This window comes from Psammomys obesus, unplaced genomic scaffold, assembly GCF_907164565.1.
Source record: "Psammomys obesus unplaced genomic scaffold, mPsaObe1.curated_primary_1811, whole genome shotgun sequence".
Taxonomy (NCBI): domain Eukaryota; kingdom Metazoa; phylum Chordata; class Mammalia; order Rodentia; family Muridae; genus Psammomys; species Psammomys obesus.
The window spans coordinates 5,483,750-5,502,481 of record NW_026592118.1 but is presented as its reverse complement, the minus strand read 5'-3'; the positions used below and the strand labels follow the sequence as shown (position 1 = coordinate 5,502,481).

At 38.1% G+C, this 18,732-nt stretch overlaps 1 protein-coding gene and 1 non-coding gene across 2 annotated transcripts in view; one reads left to right on the top strand and one right to left on the bottom strand.

Annotated features, from left to right (window-relative positions):
• The window catches only part of Grid2 (glutamate ionotropic receptor delta type subunit 2), a 1,513,832-nt gene that overhangs the window by 450,943 nt on the left and 1,044,157 nt on the right, over positions 1-18,732 (bottom strand). The window lies entirely within an intron of this gene.
• LOC129681152 (U6 spliceosomal RNA) lies at positions 10,247-10,353 on the top strand. The gene has a single exon (XR_008720801.1). It is a non-coding gene; the product is annotated as a U6 spliceosomal RNA (small nuclear RNA).

Below are 18,732 nucleotides of genomic sequence, written 5' to 3'. Positions count from 1 at the left end.
GTGGAAAAGAACTGGATACTTCAGTTGGAGGAATGAAAGTCTCACAAAAACCCACGATGCAATGAAGAATTACTGTCTTGACTTTTCTTTTTTATACAAATAATTGAAGAAATCGCATTCAATTTAATTGGCCAGATGTGAATAAAAGTTTGGCTAGCACACATAGCCAAACCTGAATGGGTTCTTAATACCAATTTTATAATGACTATAAAGGAACCTCTAACTCAATATGGGCCTAGTCATTTATTGAGGAGCACAGAACTTCAAAAATAGAGCAGAAAGAATTCAACTTGTGGGTGTGTTTCATTTATTGTCCTAAATATTTGTCTTTTCTCATATCCTTGCATTTTGCAGTTCCTTTGTACCAGAACATGCTGTTGAAACCACACAGAAAAGCTGATGTCTTTCGTACTTAGGCTTCATGAATATTTCACTTTTAAAACTCTACCCTCGGGGTCCTTGCATCACTAGAGCATTATATTCCTTTCTTGATGCATAAATTATCCTAAAATGCTTCCAATTTCAAGGGAGGTCAGCCTGAAAAGAGTCAGAAACCAACAAACCAACAGGGCTGATTCAATGCAGTTTGAAAATAGAAATACACACGATAGGAAAGTGACACTATGTGTAATGTGTTGCCTTCTGTTGCCAGTTACTGCTGCTTACAATAAAACTTAGCCTAATAACACAGTTTATATAAAATCACTCATTTTAGCCCTCTTGCATAAATTATATTTATACTTTATCATGTCCCTGTCATGAGATCAGGACAAGGCAGAATGATTGGTAGGCAGAGACTTTCTTACTTTCTGCCTTCACCAGACATCACTGAAAATTCTACTCCAGCTAAGGAAAGCATGGAAGAGGATAGGGAAGTGGTAAGACGTTTTTTATGAAGAAATGGCTTTGAAGCTAAGTGGTGAACTTCTAGTCCTGAGATAAAAAAGGCAGAAAATGGTAGGAAGGGCTATGTGTGTTTGAAGAGTGGGAGTGTCCAGCCTGATTTCAGCAAACTCGATGGAGTGGAAACATTTATGATAAAGGCAGAACTCAAGCAAGGTCAAAGTCTAGAGGTAACCAGAAGCTTTGGTACAGAAACAGTCTTTGGGGACCCTTGTCCTGAGGTCTTTTACCGGGGAGGTGGATAGTATGATTTTTGGTACAGGCTCTTTCTGTGCCTGTAAGGAGGCGGTGTGTCTCACCTTGTGACTAGGATCATGATAATGTCAAAGTACAAGAGAAGAATCAGATAATACTGTGGCGATGTAGGAAGTAAAACTGTCCTTTCTGCTCAGTGGCAACAAGAAATATATTTGATTTTTCACATTAACACATTTTAAACACCAGTTTTTCTTTCTTAAACCACAAAATCATAATACTTGAGAACAACAGATTTTTTCCCTGACCAGCGTTTCACATCATAATGAAGGGACCTGATATTCTTTTGTCCTAATATTCATCTTTAAAACTCAAAAATTTCACTTTATCATATTTAAGCACAATGCTTATGGAAATTATTCAAACTCTAAGTACTGATGTATCCCTTCACCAGCAAAAACATTTGTCTCATCGTTTAAGAGCCTCCCTTTTGCTATTATCCTTAGAGAAAATGTTTGAATTTCCACATAGGAGGGAGACCACACTATTGTCAATTGACTTAAAGATAACGGTCTCCTGTTCCTTCATGTCTATATGACAAACAGGTTCCCATGCACTGGGAAACCATCTCTCACAGACCAAGAAAACTGCGAATATTTAAAAAGAAGGCAACTTTAAAAATAAGCAAACTGAGTGAGACATTTTTTCATATTTGGTATAAAGCTGTATCTACCGAAATTTAGACCCTTTTAATTCTGTTCATTTTAAAAATTAAATTGCATGATTTTTAAAGATATTCCTTTTATTATACAAATAAGCTTAATTAAGGAGTAATTTGATAAAAGAAAAATTTCTGTTCCAAGTCTTTAAACTGCCTTCTGTTTTGTTTTTTGGTTTCTTTTTGTTTTTGTTTTTCCTGAGACTGTTAAAGTTATTGTTAAAGTCTCTATAACCCATACTCAGTGAAGGCCAAGGAGATATTTGGGTCTTGAAAAATCTGGCACATGCTAAAAATGTACATGCTAAAAATGGAACAGAACAGCCTTGAAGAGAAATCTCTAGTAGGCATAAGGCATACTACATTTCTAGCCTCTGTTGCTGCCGGGAGGGATTTCCATTCAGGGTTTCCTTCAAAGAGAAACTCCTCATGGTCCCTACATATAAATAGCCCTTCCTAGTCATACCCTTCTCTGCTCAGACAAAGCTTGGTGCGTTCTAGCACTAGAAAGTTGGACCCAGGAGGATCAGGAATTTTAGTTCATCCAGGACTGCATGCAAACCTGCCTCAAAAAACAAAACATGAAGAAAAAATCAAATCAATCAAACAAACAAACAATGAAAATGAAAGCCTCCCAAACAAGCAAAAACTCCAAAGCGTTCAACCTTCAGGCCTTAGGTGACCTCAGGATAAGAGGCAACGTCTGAAATTTCTGTGTGCCATTGAGCCTGCAGACACACCTAACATCATAATGAAGGGACCTGAATGAAGGGCACTGCAGTCACCAGACAGCTGAGAACAGCACTAAACAGAAATGAAGAGGAGACACAGTGACGGTGATAATCAGCCCAACACTTGTACACTAAAAACAAACACCAGGGCCCCTCCAGCAGGGGCTAAGACCCAGGATTATTCTTTAACAAAATTGAAAGAAACTAAACTGCAGGGACAATTAGGAATCTTAAAGAAATGAGAACATTTTAATATTTAATACTAATGGTAGAGAGACTTGAAATAGACCACTAAAATAAAAACCCCAAAGAGACAAAAAAAAAAAAAGATAAATTGAAGGTCAATATAGAAACATCAAACATTTTCTAACAGGAACTTTTAAAAACTGAAAAGATGGGGAAAAGAAACAAATAGGAAAGAAAGAAAATGAACTTACTGAATTATGTCAAATTTCCTAGAGTTTGAGTTTGTATGTTTTAGAAACAACTAGTTACACAGAGTAGACACAAGACTAGTAAAACCACTTTCATTACCAAGGAAATTCTCTTTCAGCCAATTTTTTTATTTTTATTTTTATTTTTTTGGCAACTGTATATATCCAAAAGTAAATAGGTGATCCCTGCCCCCCCTTTTTTTTCAAGAAAGAGACAATGTTACTGCCTAGCTTCTTGGAAAACTGTTAAGAAAAAAAAAAAACTGAGTGGTTTATAATTTTGCAAATTTGTTGTCTCCCAATTTTTAGGTTGCGAGACAGAAATTGTGGTATTAAGAGGGATAGCCTGTTCTGGAGCTTTAGGGAAATACTTTCTTGCATATTCACAGTATTACTTGATTGGCTAGAAATCTTAGGATTTTGTCTTGTATCTGTTTAACTCCAGTCTCTATCTTCATCATCAAATAGCATTCTCCTTACCTTGGAGAATGTTTTCACTTCACTTTCTTATTAATTTATATAAATGAATGCACCTTACTATACCATATCCTGTCCCCTGCTGTTCTTCTCTCCTCCTCCCTCTCTTCCTCTTTTTTTCCTCCTCCTTTGAACACACCTAGGCTGGCCTCATGCCATGTTCCATGTTGGCTTCAGTTTTAGGATTCTTGTCCCCTCACTCTCCCAAGTGTTAAGATTCTGGGTCCATCATTATGCCTAACCCATTTTATTTTCCCACTGCCATTTTTAAAGAAAAAAAATGTGTATGTATGTGTGTCTATGTGGAACTAAGTGTGTGTGAGAGGTGAAGCTATCAAAGGAGGCAGTTATATCTTCTAGAGCTGGAGTTACAGGTGGTTGAGAGCTGTCCATTCTGGGTGCTGGAAACCGAATTCTGGTTCTTGGCAGAGCATTACAAGCCCTTAACCCCTGAGCCATCTCTCCAGCCCTATAACCCACTTAATTAAAGGGCACCAGTCATATTATATTGGCACCCTCTCCATTAAAATTATATTGCATCTTAATGAAATTAGTCAAGGTATGAGCAAAGCCTATTTTCATATAAGATTGCATTCTGAAGTTCTGAAGGCTAAAAGTTTTCAAAAATATATTTTGAGAGATATGTTTCAATCTATAGTAGCCACTGACAAAAAAAAAAGTAACATAATACAATGAGATTTCAAGGACAAACTAGAGAAGGCTGTTGGCATGGATAAAAAGAGTAGCATCTAGTCATTACAGCCATGCAAACACTAGCACAGATTACAACCATACATGATGACACTGAATTTACAAGGACCGGTGGTCACAAAGGACAGTAAATCATGTTTTCTGATAATAAAATTACTATTCGATAAATCTATTTCTAGTTTAGAATCATCTCATCGATAAATTAAGTATAGATGAACAAAAATGTAGACTGTAGCAACATAAAAACAGTAGCATATGGATTATGCTAGATCCCTGAACTTGAGGGCAGAGCAGGAGAAATCTGTAACTTGAACATCTTCATTTTACATAACCTTAAGCCAAAGTCTCTATCAAGACAAAGAGCAATTATTCCTATAGCTTGTATGTTGAAAGGTGACCAAGAGGCACTAAGGCTCACTGAGACATGGCAAGTACCATCCTCTCTCACATGCCCACACTCACTGATCTCTCTGCTTAGAAATAACTTTTATATGGTTTGTTCCCACCACTCATTCTGATCTGTCTCAGTCTGTGGTGGAGAGAACCATACAAAAAAAAACTAAAAACGAAAGAGAGATTCGGGGTAAGCATATCAGCAGCTGGAGAACAAATAATACTGAGCAATATTTTTATTTCTTAAAGCAAGAAATCAGAACAGGCAGAATTAACACATCAAAAAAAGATAGTGGGTTGCAGCCAGGCAGGATGGCATAAGCCTTTAGTCCAGCACTCAGAGTGGCAGAGTCAGGCATATCTCTGTAAGTTCAAGGCTAGCCTAGTCTACAAAGTGAGTCCAAGATAACCAAGGGTACACAGAGAAACCTTGTCTCAAAAACAAAACAAAACAAGTGAACAAACAAACAAACTAAAAATAATAATGGGTTACATAGTGTTTCAAGACATACAGAGAAGATGGAGTATAACAGAGTCCTCTCATAGACGTTCACAGGTCACTTGTTAACTTTTCAGGAGCTTTGTAAGCTGGTTAGTGATAACTACCATTACTAGAAATAAAATTACATAATTTTACAACTATAAAGTCAGTACCATAAGCAAAGATGGCAAATACTTGAATTTGTCACTCGCAAATTGTTTACTTACATTTTCCTGTCAGCCCCACTTTCGGCTTGTTCTCGGCATCTGACTGACGGAGCGCTGCGCAATACTGTCTGACTGGAGGCGCTGTAACGCCAGCCACTACCCATCTCCTGACTGGAGGCGCTGTAACGTCAGCCTGGGAGCTTTAAAGGAGGATGAGAATATCCATCCCACAAAAAAGTCATCAAGCACGACACACCACAGCGTGATTTGTTATTTTGCATATTGTCTAGACTTAAGCAAGTGACAGAAGACATGCTGATAACGCTGATTAAAATTTAAAGAGTGTCATTAGTGAGGTCACCTCATTATAACAGCATGGACAATGGAGGGACGTTTTTGTTTGAGAACCAATACGTAGTGTGGCAATGAAAGTGAACCACTGGTGAGCACTTTCATTTATGAACTATGAAATTCAGTGTGTCTGCATTTAATTTTTATCTTATTTATAGAAATACTGATGTTTTAAATATCAACCAACCCTCATATTGGTTGGATAAACCTGGAGAGCTAATCATTAATTTAACAATACTCTCTCTTTTTAATGTGTGCTGGTGTTTTGCCTACATGTATGCCTGGATGAGGGTGTCAGATCTTCTGCAACTAGAGGTACAGACAGTTGTGAACTGTCATATGGGGGCTGGGAATTGAATCCAGGCCCTCTGGAAGACCAGCCGGTGCTCTTAACTACCAGGCCCTCTCTCCAGCCCAATTTAACAATTCTTAACCTTAGACACAGACTATTTTTGTGAATATTTTCCAAAATAACACTTGAAACAGATATTCAGTGTACTCTTCAAAAGGTTGAGAGCTTTTCTTGTTGTTCGGTCTTAAATTTGGGGAGATTATTCTACAGAGGGAATAGTCATTCCCTTTTATATTTTTATGTGTTATATTAGTAGGGGAAATGATTATTCCTTGCTTTACAGACTGTTCTAGCTTTACAGAGAAAATTACACATAAAAAACACTGTGAGGAAACAGAAAAACTTCTTTCCCTACAAACTTCGGGAAGGTTTGCCTGGTTCTCAATGTCCTAGAAAGGGCATAATATTTCAGGGCAAATAGTAACTCAAACTACTTATCAGGAAGCTTATAGGCTGACTAAACTCAGTGTTCTTCAGTTACATCCAAAGAAATCACCTTGCTCTCTGTATGTCGCTGGTACAGGACCCCTCTGGGGAGAAAAAATAGGCATAACCACTGAAGTGAACACTCATGTATGTGCACAGGCTTCAGAAAGTTTCTTGCTTGGTCTGTCACCTGGAAACTACATATGTCCTACCAGTAAATACGAAACCATAACGCTAACTTCATAGTTTTTAGCTAAAACTAAATTCTTCAAAGCCTTTAACATTAAGCATGGAAAAAACTCTCACTCAAGTAGAGTTAAATAAAAAATATAACTTCCAAATATTATACTAGTCAGCATAAGGAAATCCTCTCTTCCTTAATTTATCCACAACTTCAGAGAAGCAAGGCAGGAGCCCATCATTTCAGAGTGCAGCTCCAAGGCAGACAACAGCATCGGTAGTAGAAACTGGTGACTGGACCTGCCCTACAGCAGTGGATATGTAGATTTGTTCCAATACTTGCTTCCACCCTTTTCCGAGGCCGCACATTTCAGAAAATCTTCAAGTCACACACGCTACCTTTCCCTGCAAGTTGATATTAAAGTATAAAAATGACTATAAATATAAATAATAACAGCTGACAGGATGAAAAATAGATACAAAGAAGCAAGTCTACTGTCTTCCGATGCACAAAATTCCTCATTGGCCATTCAAGGAAAAGTAGCTAAAAGAAGTGTGGTGGCACGAACAATGACGCAGCTGTGGCGATGAGGCAGGCAGCACTGAGATTTAACTAAGAATGTGGCAAGATGGGGACTTGAATGCTACCCTTGGGAGGGACAACTGGAGCAGTCGCCTGGAAAGGCAAATTGGCAGCACTCACTGAATCTGAAAATCCTCATCTCCTGTTACCAACAGCCTGCTTGTAGGTGTCTGTCCCAGAGAATACCGCACACAGCTACCTGAGATGTGTGCTACAGTGTCCACTGAAACATCAGGTGTCTTAGTGGAAGAGAAAAATAACCTAGTTATCTCTCTGCAGGGCTACAAAAGCAAATACCTGTGATTTATGTGGTTTGTTCAAGTAATGGAATGTTGTATTATAGTACAAGTAAAAATACTGCTAGGTACAGTGACATAAAAATGTTGAGAGGGGAAATTTTTGAAATATAGAATATCGTCGCTCTGAATTTGAAGCATAAAATATAAGGCAGCAAACTTTTTAGCGCTAATGCAAATGAAATAAAGTTCACTGTAAAGAGATTTATTTATATCAACTTGTTCTGTAAAAGATGAGGAAAGCTACCAGATGCGGGCTTTCATCTATTTGCAAATTTCTCTTTCACTAAGGTGAGTGGGAAATATATTAATGACTCTTTAATCTTGGTAGTAGAGCATGGATGGTATATGCTTTTGAATTTTTCTATGTTTTTTTTAAGTTTTAGGGTAAACCACTTTGGTGAAAAGGATAAGAAGAAAATACAGCTATTCATCACTCTGGTGGTTAAGGGCTCATTGTCATAACATTTAGAATCACCATGGAGACAAACCTCAAGGTAAGAATGCAAAAATGTTTCCAGTTTTAACTAGGAAGGGAAGGCCCAAGGCCAGTGTGGCTGGCGCTGCCCCCCGGGCTGAGGTCTCAGAGGGTGCTGCTGAGTGGGTAAGGTGCTCGTTTGCAAAAGCGTGAGGACATGGATTTGGATTCCCAGAATTCCAGGAGAAGACAGACACAGCACTGCACGCCTGTGAGCCTAGTTCTGAAAGGGGCAGGGACAAAGGACTGCAAAGGCTCGTTGGCCAGCCAGCCCAGCGGAAATCAGGTCAAGCTCTGCAGGTTTAGTGAGTGACTCAATCTCAAACCAAAGTAAAAGCAAAGTGCAATAGTGTAGGACACACGAATTCGGCTCTAGGCTCTGCACGTGTGTGCGGCACTTGTACACACACGTGCACCCGACACGCAGTACTTGCCCCCTCCCAAGCCATGCGCTAGGGTCCGCAAAACTCACCATGATAGACAGATCCTTTTACAGAGATGACCATTTATTTCTGCTTTGGGTGCCTAGATGAGTAGATGACCTCCTCCTTCCCCCTCTCTACCCAAAATGGAAACCAAGGAGGGTCGTAACTACTCCTTCATCTTCCTGCTGTTAGAAAACTGTTTCTGCTAAGCTGCCCAGGTGATCAGATCTTTGTTCTTTACTTAACGACCTTGTCAAACCACACTAATTGCTGATAAAATAGTCTTTAATATAATCACTGAACGACATGGACTATGTAATCCAGACATGTTTGTGTTATGCCAGGATCATGAGACCCTTAGAGACCACCAGGGCACAACTCAATGCAAAAGCAAGAGAGCTTTATTACGAGAGCAATCAAACTCAGGACCCAAGTCTCACTGACACAACAGTAGAGAAGTGGGACCCCTAGCCCTGGGTAAACAGGGTTTTTAAAGGAAAAAAACAAAAGCAGGGGGTTCCATGACAGCAAGCAGGGGCAGGAGGGTTCATGCCTTGGCATTACATTGGGTAAAATTCAGAGAGGCGGGGTGACCTTCTAGCTGAAGTCTAACTTACAATGGCTATTCTTCTAAAGAACATCTGGAACCTTGGGGAGAATTTTCCCAACCGATTCTCATTGATTGTTGCCAGGGAGATTGTCTCGGTTTTCTACCAAGTATTTATTCTGTGATATTTCCCGGAAGCTGTTAACTTTGTTTTCTGCCAAGTGCACATTCTGTGATATTTCCTGGCACCTGAGTTCAGCTCCCAGTCAAAATGGCTTCTCATTTCAAAATGGAGTCACCGAAGCTAACTTAAACTCTTCATTTGCAAATGCTAGCAACTAACACCCTGAGAGAAAATGATCAGTGTTTATAACCATCAGGAGTGTGCATGCGTGTATTAGCGTATAGCTATACCAGGAAAGCTGGATCTGAGAGGACTGGAGTAAGTGTGATCAAGGTACAGTATGTGTAACTCCCAGGTAATCAATAAATAATATTAAAAAAATGAAATTCCTTTAAAAAAATCAATACAATGCCAGAAGTTAGTAGCAGGTCATAATTTTGCCAGAAATGATCCATATTTTTCAAGGTGAGTGCTGTCCTCTAGTTCCTAATGATGGTGTTGAAGACAGGTGAGATGGGGCGCAATGGGAGCACCAAGGCCTCCACCTGCAATAATGTTTATACATGTAAGAGCAGAGAATGAATAGTCTGTCATGTTTTTATGATAGCTATGGTCACTTTAGTGGTCCACATAAATGGTCGTGGGGATGAAATTATATTATTGAGAGAGCAGATGCTACATGGAGGTGAGGCACTCTCCCTGTGGCAGTCTTCCAGTGAACCAACCAATGGTTTTCGGGCTTGTCTCAAGGGAACACTGTCACTCCCCTTTAAAACCATTCAGCCTCCCAATGCAGCCTGGGAGGGCACAAATGAAGGTAATGATTTTGGGGGTGTGGCTATTTGTTGGGAAGGAATTAGGTCAAACTTATTTTACATTCCATTTTAGTAATAGAACAGCTCTTGATAGTGGCATTAACTATTGCCAGCTGGGGCAGAGTTCAAAGTAACCTATCTGGACGAGTCACCTCCTACATATTGCTTGAAATTCCTTGGGCTACGGCTATCTTACCATGGTGATGCACCTTTTTCAAAGAAGAGCCTGCCCTTTGATTATCCCTAATGTGTTTAAGCTGTAGGTAAGACATGTGGTGACCAGTAGAGCTGAGGCTAATGCTCTAGGTAATACTGTCTTGGGATGCAACTCTGAAAGAACACAGAGCAAACCAACTCTGCTTCACACACACACATACACACACACACACACACACGAAATGTTGTTATTATTGTTGTTAAAAGGACTGGTTACTTAATAACTTCAATATTCTTCTTGTGGTGCTCGCTTCGGCAGCACATATACTAAAATTGGAACTATACAGAGAAGATTAGCATGGCCCCTGCACAAAGATGGCACAAAAATTCGTGAAGCATTCCATACTTTTGAAATTAAAGACTTCCTAGAATTCAAGAAAATGAAGGTACAACATACCCTAATTTATGGGACACAATGAAAGCAGTGCTCAGAGGAAAATTTGTAGTACTAAGTGCCTTCAAGAAGAAGTTTGTGACATCTCATACAAGCAACTTAATGGCCCAACTGAAAGCCCTAGAAACAAACAAACAAACAAAAAAAAAAAACCAAAACAAACAAACAAACAAAAAAAAAGAAGCAGATACACCCAAGAGGAGCAGACGGCTGGAAATAATCAAATTCAGGGCTGAAATCAATCAATTAGAAACAAATAAAAATATTCAAACAATTAATGAAACCAAGAGCTGATTATTTGACAAAATCAACAAGATAGCCAAAACTTTAGCCAAACTAACTAAAAGGCAGCGAGAAACTAGTTTCTCCTTTTAGTTAGTTTGGCTAAAGGTTTATCTCTGTCATAACTACAGACACCGAGGAAATCCAAACAATCATTAGGTGTTACTACAAAAGGCTATGTGCCACAAAATTTGAAAATCTAAAAGAAATGGACAATTTTCTTGATAGATTCCATCTACCTAAATTAAGCCAAGATCAGGTAGAAAAATTGAAAAGTCCTATATCACCCAAGGAAATAGAAGCAGTCATGAACAGTCTCCCTTCCAATAAAAGTCCTAGGGCCAGATGGATTCAGTGCAGAATTATACCAGACCTTCAAAAAAGTGCTAACTACTTCTCTTCAAACTATTCCACAAAATAGAAACAGAAGGAACATTAACAAACTCATTCTATGAAGCCACAGGCACCTTGATACCTAAACCACACAAAGACCCCCCCCAAAAAAAAGAGAACTTTAGACCTATCTCCCTTATGAACATGGATGCAAAAATACTCAATAAAATACCTGCAAACCAAATCCAAGAACACATAAAAGATATATTCCAGCATGACCAAGTAAGCTTCATTCCAGGCATGCGAGGGTGGTTCAATATATTGAAATCCATCAATGTAATCCACCACATAAACAAACTGAAGGAAAAAAATCACATGATCATCTCCTTAGATGCTGAAAAAGCATTTGACAAAATCCAACACCCATTCATGTTTAAAGTCTTGGAGAGATCAGGGATACAAGGTACATACCTAAACAGAGTAAAGGCAATATATAGCAACCCTATAGCCAACATCAAACTCAATGGAGAGAAACTTAAATCAATCAGGATCAGATGAAACCAGATCAGATAAATCAGGATCAGATGAAAGGGGAGGAGGTCCTCCCCTATCAGTGGACTTGGAAAGGGGTAGGGAGGAGATGAGGGAGGGAGAGTGGGATTGGGAGGGTATGAGGGAGGGGGATACAGCTGGGATACAAAGTGAATAAACTGTAACTAATATTAAAAAAAATTAAAAAAGGTTCTACCTGTGTAAAGCCTTCTGTGTCTCTTTAAACAAAACAAAAAAGAAAATATATCTATTTATAAGTAAACTTTTCAGATAAGAAATGAAAAGTAAAAGTGAAAAAATACAGGTAAGCCAGAGATAACTCTTTTTTTTTTTTTTTTTAATACATGATAAGAGCAAGGAGTGTGGGACTTTCTTCAGTAGAGTAGCACTGGCAAGGTGCTCATGCCCTGGAGAATAAGCCTCCACACATAACTGTGTAATGTTCTCTAGTTAAAATTAGTGAGATTCTCTTTCTGTCTCTCTTTCTTTTACAGACACACACCATAAGGAAAATGACTATTATAAAGTATATTATATACACAGATGACATTATCAAAGAATAAATTTAAGGACTATTTTTTTAAAGCTCAGATGTAAAGCTAGAAGACGCTGCATGAGGGAAACAGCTTTAACTGCACGTGTAGCCACACCCACCTATGCTTTCCTTGCTCAGGCCACTGAGCCACTGAATGTGTGAGGTAGAGTCTTTACAAAGGATCCATGGTGTGAGACTAGTGCCCAGATAACAGCGTTTCTTTCCATTTACATTTCAGTGTCTCAAAGGAGAAAATCAGAAAACAGTGTTTTAAATTTGACACTACCTTGTTGTTTGAAGGTGTGCGGTGGGGCTGCTGTCCGTATAAGAACAACATGCTGAAGGATTTGTGGGGCTTTGACACTGTGTTAGTGCAGTAAGTAAGAAATTCTCTAGACCCTGCCAATCAAAGAGTACTGAGAAGCCCCAGCATGCTCCTCACCTGGCAGCTGGTTAGAGATTCAGAACCTGGACCCGGGCTCACAGCTGCTGAGTCAGATTGCACATTTTCTAAGACCCTGAAGTGATTCATCTGTGCATGAACGTTTAAAAGGCTGCTCTGGAATGAGGGGAAGAAAATTTCAGACGACTTTCTAGAGAGTTGTTTACTTCCCAGGAGGAACAGATGGCTGGGAGGCCTGCTTGTCAGAATCTAAAAAGGCTTAGAGCACCCAGGAGCTAACAGTCAACAGATCATTACCATTGTTACGGTCATCAAGCGCATGCTGACTGAACTGACCAATTTTCTAGGAAGAAAGCATCTTTCATCAAAGTCAGTGTGGCTGGAGAAATCTCTATTGCATGTAGTCATGGCTGGTTGCGATAGCTGCACATCAAAAGGGACTGAGCTGAGCAAGGCTTCTGAGGAGTTGTGATTAATTACCTGGGGAGAGGAAAGGCTTCTCATTAGGAATTCCAGCCAGCCCTTAGGCCGGAGAAAACAAGAAAGCTACAGACAGCTTAACCTAGCCAGGCAGTTCCCAAATGAGGGTGTGTGGAGAGCCTGTACATCAGGCTTTGGTTCCTAACTAAATTATATCTCATAATGTGTCTTATACTGATGTGATAGGTCATTGGAGTATTTTTATGAATATAACATCATAACAATTTCTTTATGAACAACACTCTTATAGATGCTTATGAGAAGGTGTATCCCTGTTTCTACTTTAATTTTAAAGTAAAACATATAGTATGCAGTAAGACAACTCTGGATGTGAGTTATTGGGAGTCATAGTTTGATATTCTTTAGAAAAAAAGATCAACTTTATGGACGGAAGAATATAAGAAAAGGTTCAATTTACTCACAAGTAAGGCGAGATGCACTAAGATTTACAGTCAGGTAAAAATCAGGATCATCCTGAGATAAAATATTCTCATATTCTCTTTCGCCTATCCCCCCCAACTTGTGTTATCAGAGAGTGGGCTTTATTCTCTTTCTTTGCCTATAGAATTGTTTTCTGGACAGGAGGAAGACAGTTGCTCTCTTACTATTGCTTCCTAGAGCCTCTACCGTTGAAATAGGATTGGTGTCCTTTCTGTGATCTAAAGTTCAAGGATTTAGGCAGGTCTTATATTTCACAGTACTGCATAGACTCTCTTTGTGAATTAATCAGCTGCCACCCTGGAGGGGTTTTGTGGGAACAGAGCTTTAAGTCTGACTGAAGTGGAAAATTACTAGAAAGTAAAAAAAAAAAAAAAAAAAAAAAAAAATAGAAAATGTGTAGAAAGCAGTAGCATGGAGGAAAAAGAAGAGCAGTTCAGCAAGAAGAAATTCTGAATTGATGAAATAATGTACGTCTATTGGATATATACATTCACTGGTTTTAAAATAGATTTAATGCATATATTGTTTCTTCAGAATAACAATTAAGCACTATGTTTCAAATATTATAAGGCATGACTTTAAAAGGCATGCCCTTATTTAAAGTATATAAAAAGGCAGATTATAGCCTTATGACACTAAACTTCAACTTTGCTAGATTGTGCTCGAAGGGAAAGTAATAAGACGCAGAGGTTGTTAAAATATTTATTAGTAAGCAAGCAACATGGTCACATACAAGTTCTATATAAGAGAGGGAAATAACAGAATTAAAGAGTAAGTGCTACGGGATGTATTAGTGTCATAGAATAAATGTTTTAGAAAATTTATTGTGCAAATGAATAAATTGGAATGAATGAAACCAGAGTGTGTTACTCGCATAAGTGATATTAGTGATTAGTGACTATTATTGCAATGCAACCGAGAATAACCTGGAAAGAGACCCTCAATGAGGAACTGCCCACATCAGGTGGGCCTCTGGACATATCTATGAAAATTTGTTTTGACTGTTAATTCGTCTGGGAGGAACCATTTCTTAAAGTGAGTGGAGCCATTCACTGGTTTGGTATTCTAACTGAACTCTAAGCATAAATCATAATTTCATTCTTATTTGTAAAACTGTATGTATATTGCAGTGATTAACATTAGAACTTTATATGTTTGAAGCATTGTCTTGTGCTCTTTATAATAATTAGCTGGTTACTAGTAGAATTCTCCTAAGAATGCTAACAGGTAGTTTTTAGTTACTTTTTATGAATTCATTCACATTTCCTTTCACAACAGATAATGAACGAAGCCTCATAGTTTGTGTCTACTTCCTTCCTGCTCATGAATTTTGCTATTGCAACTTCTAAATATAGTGTTTTCACATATATCTATATCTGTATATATTTCTTCTTCAAATGGTTATTGAAATGCTATTGTTAGATACTCTTGCAGGCCCTGTGACTGTGCTGATTAAAATTGCATATATATAGAATCTACATTCTGGTGAGTAATAACAGAAAATATCTGTAATAAATATATCCAATAATATCATCTTACATATGGGCAATGGTATGAAAAATGGACAGGTTTAAAGATCAAAATACCAATCTGAAGACTATTGTTTTAAACTGAGCGGTAAATGTAGGCCTCATCAGGAATGGTAGAGTTGACCGAAGACTTGGAAAAAATGGGGGAATGACAAAAAGATGTCTAGATGAAGAATTTCCCAGGGATGCTGTGAAAATAGTTTTGGCATCACATCTGTTTTTTTCTTTGAGGCAGAAAGCTAGGGGCTTGATTTTCTCTAGCACAGCTAAAGCTCTTTGGTGTCACTGAAGTAGAGATATGAAGAAAGGAGCAGAAGAAACGATATTGAAAGGTAAGGGGCTGGGATGCAAGATAAATCACAACATCCCTGCAGCTCTTGGAAGAATCTGTATCTGCTCTGGAATGAGGACCATTTGGACCATTTTCAGCACAGAGGAGGCATGATCTGATCTGACTTTTAAAAATGTTGTTATTACTGTGTAATTGTGTGTGTGTGTGACAGCAGGGTGTTGGGGTACATGCACCTTGAGTAGAGGACAGAGGAGAGTAATGTGGAGTCCAGTCTTTTCTTCTACCTTTACATGGAAACTCAGATCAGCAGGTATGCACATCAGCTAATCATACTCACTCAGCCACCTCTCTAGCCACCTGATCTAAATTTTAAGATGAATTTTTTGGCTGCTCAAGCTAAAAGTAGTAGACTAAAGAATACTGAGACAGCTGTAAGAATGGTCTACTTTGATACTTAACTTAGGTGATCAAAGAGCCATGGTCATGAATGCTGTTCTGAAGCACATCACTTCTGCCAAACCTCTTCTAACCAACAACGTGGGCCAGTGGAAGAAAGGCGATGTGAGAGTTAAAATGTGAGCAGTCTTCAAAGAGCACTGCCTACATAGGTTAAATAACCTTGAAACCAGTAGAAGGGTAGCCTGGGCTACAAGAACAGGTTGTATCTTTAAAAAAAAAAACCCAACTTCCCCACCCTCCAAAATGACTTTGATGGAAGTGCATCTGTATTACAGTGTAAGCAGATACATTTATAGCAAAATATGAAAGTCAAGGCAAAAACCACTAACAGTGAAATTACAAAGAAAGGTGAAGATTCTCAGTTATCGTTCTACAAATTGCCTCCTAATTTGATTTACACAAGAAGCTTTCACCGCTTATATAATTGATAAATACATTAAAACAGAGAATGTGTGCTTTAAAGAGTACTGAAAATATTTATTTTAGTATAAATATGTAACAAATAACCAAAGACAGAGTCAGTGGAGTTTAAGAACACTGTGGCAGCTCTCCTAGAATCTCTAAGAGGAGTTTGAATCTCTGGAGGGGTTTGAAGCAAAAAGAAGGTTTTGATCCCCGACTCTGCTCACTCCTCAGGAGTTTAATTTCAGAAGGAGAGGAGAGAAAGGGAATGTAAGCTTCTCTGGAAGTAGAATCACAGGGGATGCTAGTGCGCAGTGTTTAGATGGTGGTGCTAGCCTGGACCCAAAGGGACACTGGGATAATTCATATTTCTCTTTCTTATCCTGGAAATTTCTGCCTTTATACAGACTACAACTAGATATGTTCTTTCCTGAACCAGACAAGCATTCAGAGAAAATTGTGCTGAAATAGTTATTGGCAGCAATCAGTACTAAGCATTGTAAATTCTATTGGATAAATATTGAAGAGTGTTGTTTGATTTGGTCATCTAGGTTGCCAGCTTTTTAAACTCTAGTCCGGGTATATCAGAAATTAATTATTTCCTCGTAACTCACTAGGTTGCCAATTTTGTCTTACTATATTCTATCCATCAATTCCACACATCCATCTATCCTTCCAGAAATTTATTCAACATGTATATATACTGTGGGTGAACAAGATGAGATGTGGAATTAGGCATGGAAGGTGGAATAAATTTAAAGAATCAGTCAATACAAAAGTAAGCATGTATGCAAGAAGTCAAAATAAATGCAAAAAGAAATTATACATATAGTAGAGAATTGTCAAAAAATGTTTCTTTGTTTTTGGACCAAAATAAGGAAGAATAATGAGAAAATCAAAGACTTGGAAAAGAGTTTTCCTGATAAAAATGTATGTTCTTTGTCATACAACAAAAAGAATGCCTATTAGTGTGGCAAGAATAAAGAAATGCAAAGGCAAAATTACAATATCATCACCTGCAAAGACCACAGATGCAAACAACAACTTACCCTACAGTATATAGTTCCTTTTCAAGAAGATGAAAAGGCACTGGAACTTTAAGGTCAGCTGTGACATTATCTACTTTGAATTTTGAAAAGAATGGATTGACTGCTAAAGAACATGTTTGAAAAGAGAACTAAAAAAAGGAACCTAGTTAGGACTTTATAGACACCAACTTAGGTCTCTATTAAAATGTTTCTGAAACCCAGATTGGAGACCACGGTGGCTTATACTAGTGGACTGGGGAGGACTTGCAGAGCATTCTGACCAATGGAATGATGTTATCATTAAATAGGCACAAGAAACAATGGAAAGGGGAGGGGTCAGATAATTTCTGGATATTTTCATTATTAGCTCTATAGATTGAGGTTAAAAAATTAAGGATAAATTAGCTGGACCTGAGTTGAAAAAATTATGCTTTGAAAGAAATTATAGGTAGATTACTGGACAGAAGAATCAATAGATAAAATAGGAAGTTCTGAGGTCACTGTGATTATTTTGAAATCACCAACACAGGTGACACAAAGAGGGTAGTATTTGACAAGAGCATACACGCACAAAAAAAGATAAACCGAGGCAAAAAAAGGAGGGGCTGAGAACTGACTTTCAGAGCATGTCAACATTGAAAGTTGAATAAGATAAAGGACCAAGACACTTGATAGAAAACTAGGTACATGTTACAGGTTAATTGCAGTCCTTGGTCATGTTTCTATATTTAACAAATAGATGTGACAAAAATTTTGCTCAGATCTCAAAAGGGAGAACACCAAATAAAATACCTTAAAATTTCTTATAGATACAAATTTGAATTTAAGGAATCATAATGACATTTTTAAAAACAAAAATGTCATGGAGAAAGTCTACTTCTAAGATAAACCAATACCGAAGCAGGTTCTTAGGTTAGTCTTAGAGATTTTAAAGGCTTGGAAGTATAGTATAGCATGCTGGGGATCAAAAGCAGGCAAGGAAGCAGGAAGTGCAGTTTAAACAGTGTGTAAGTTAATGAAGTAATCTCACATAAATTTCCATTATAGTAGGAATAATGTCCTGCCCATTTTATTGCTTGATTTTATAGTATTCCTTTTTAATGTTCTTTTTGCCATAAAAAAGACAGCAAAGCTACAATTCAGGTTAGGCAAACACAATTTATGGAAAACAGCAGGGGTACAAAGGAAACTGCAATTTAAATAACTTCGGATAATTCTGCCGGTGACATGTTAGTGGTGAAATTCTTCATAACTTTGTCTATAAGACCATGTTTTCTTTCAGAGGTATAGCTCCAACAAAAACTCTGTAATGAATGCCTTACATGTTAATCCTTGTCTGAAGGCCTGCTATCAGGGAAATAAGACCTGGGATGCTGCTGCCATTAGTTTTGAATGTCAGTGGATCCCACAGACAGGCATTCGGGTCACAGAGCATAAGTCTGAGAGTACCCACACCTGCATGTTCAGAGAGCAGTGAATGACAAAGGCTCTGACATACTTTAAAGACACATAAAAAAGCTCCTATTGCAAAAAAACGAAACAAAACAAAGACATTTCAGCAAAGGGACAGAATGCAAAATGAATACACACATAAATCAG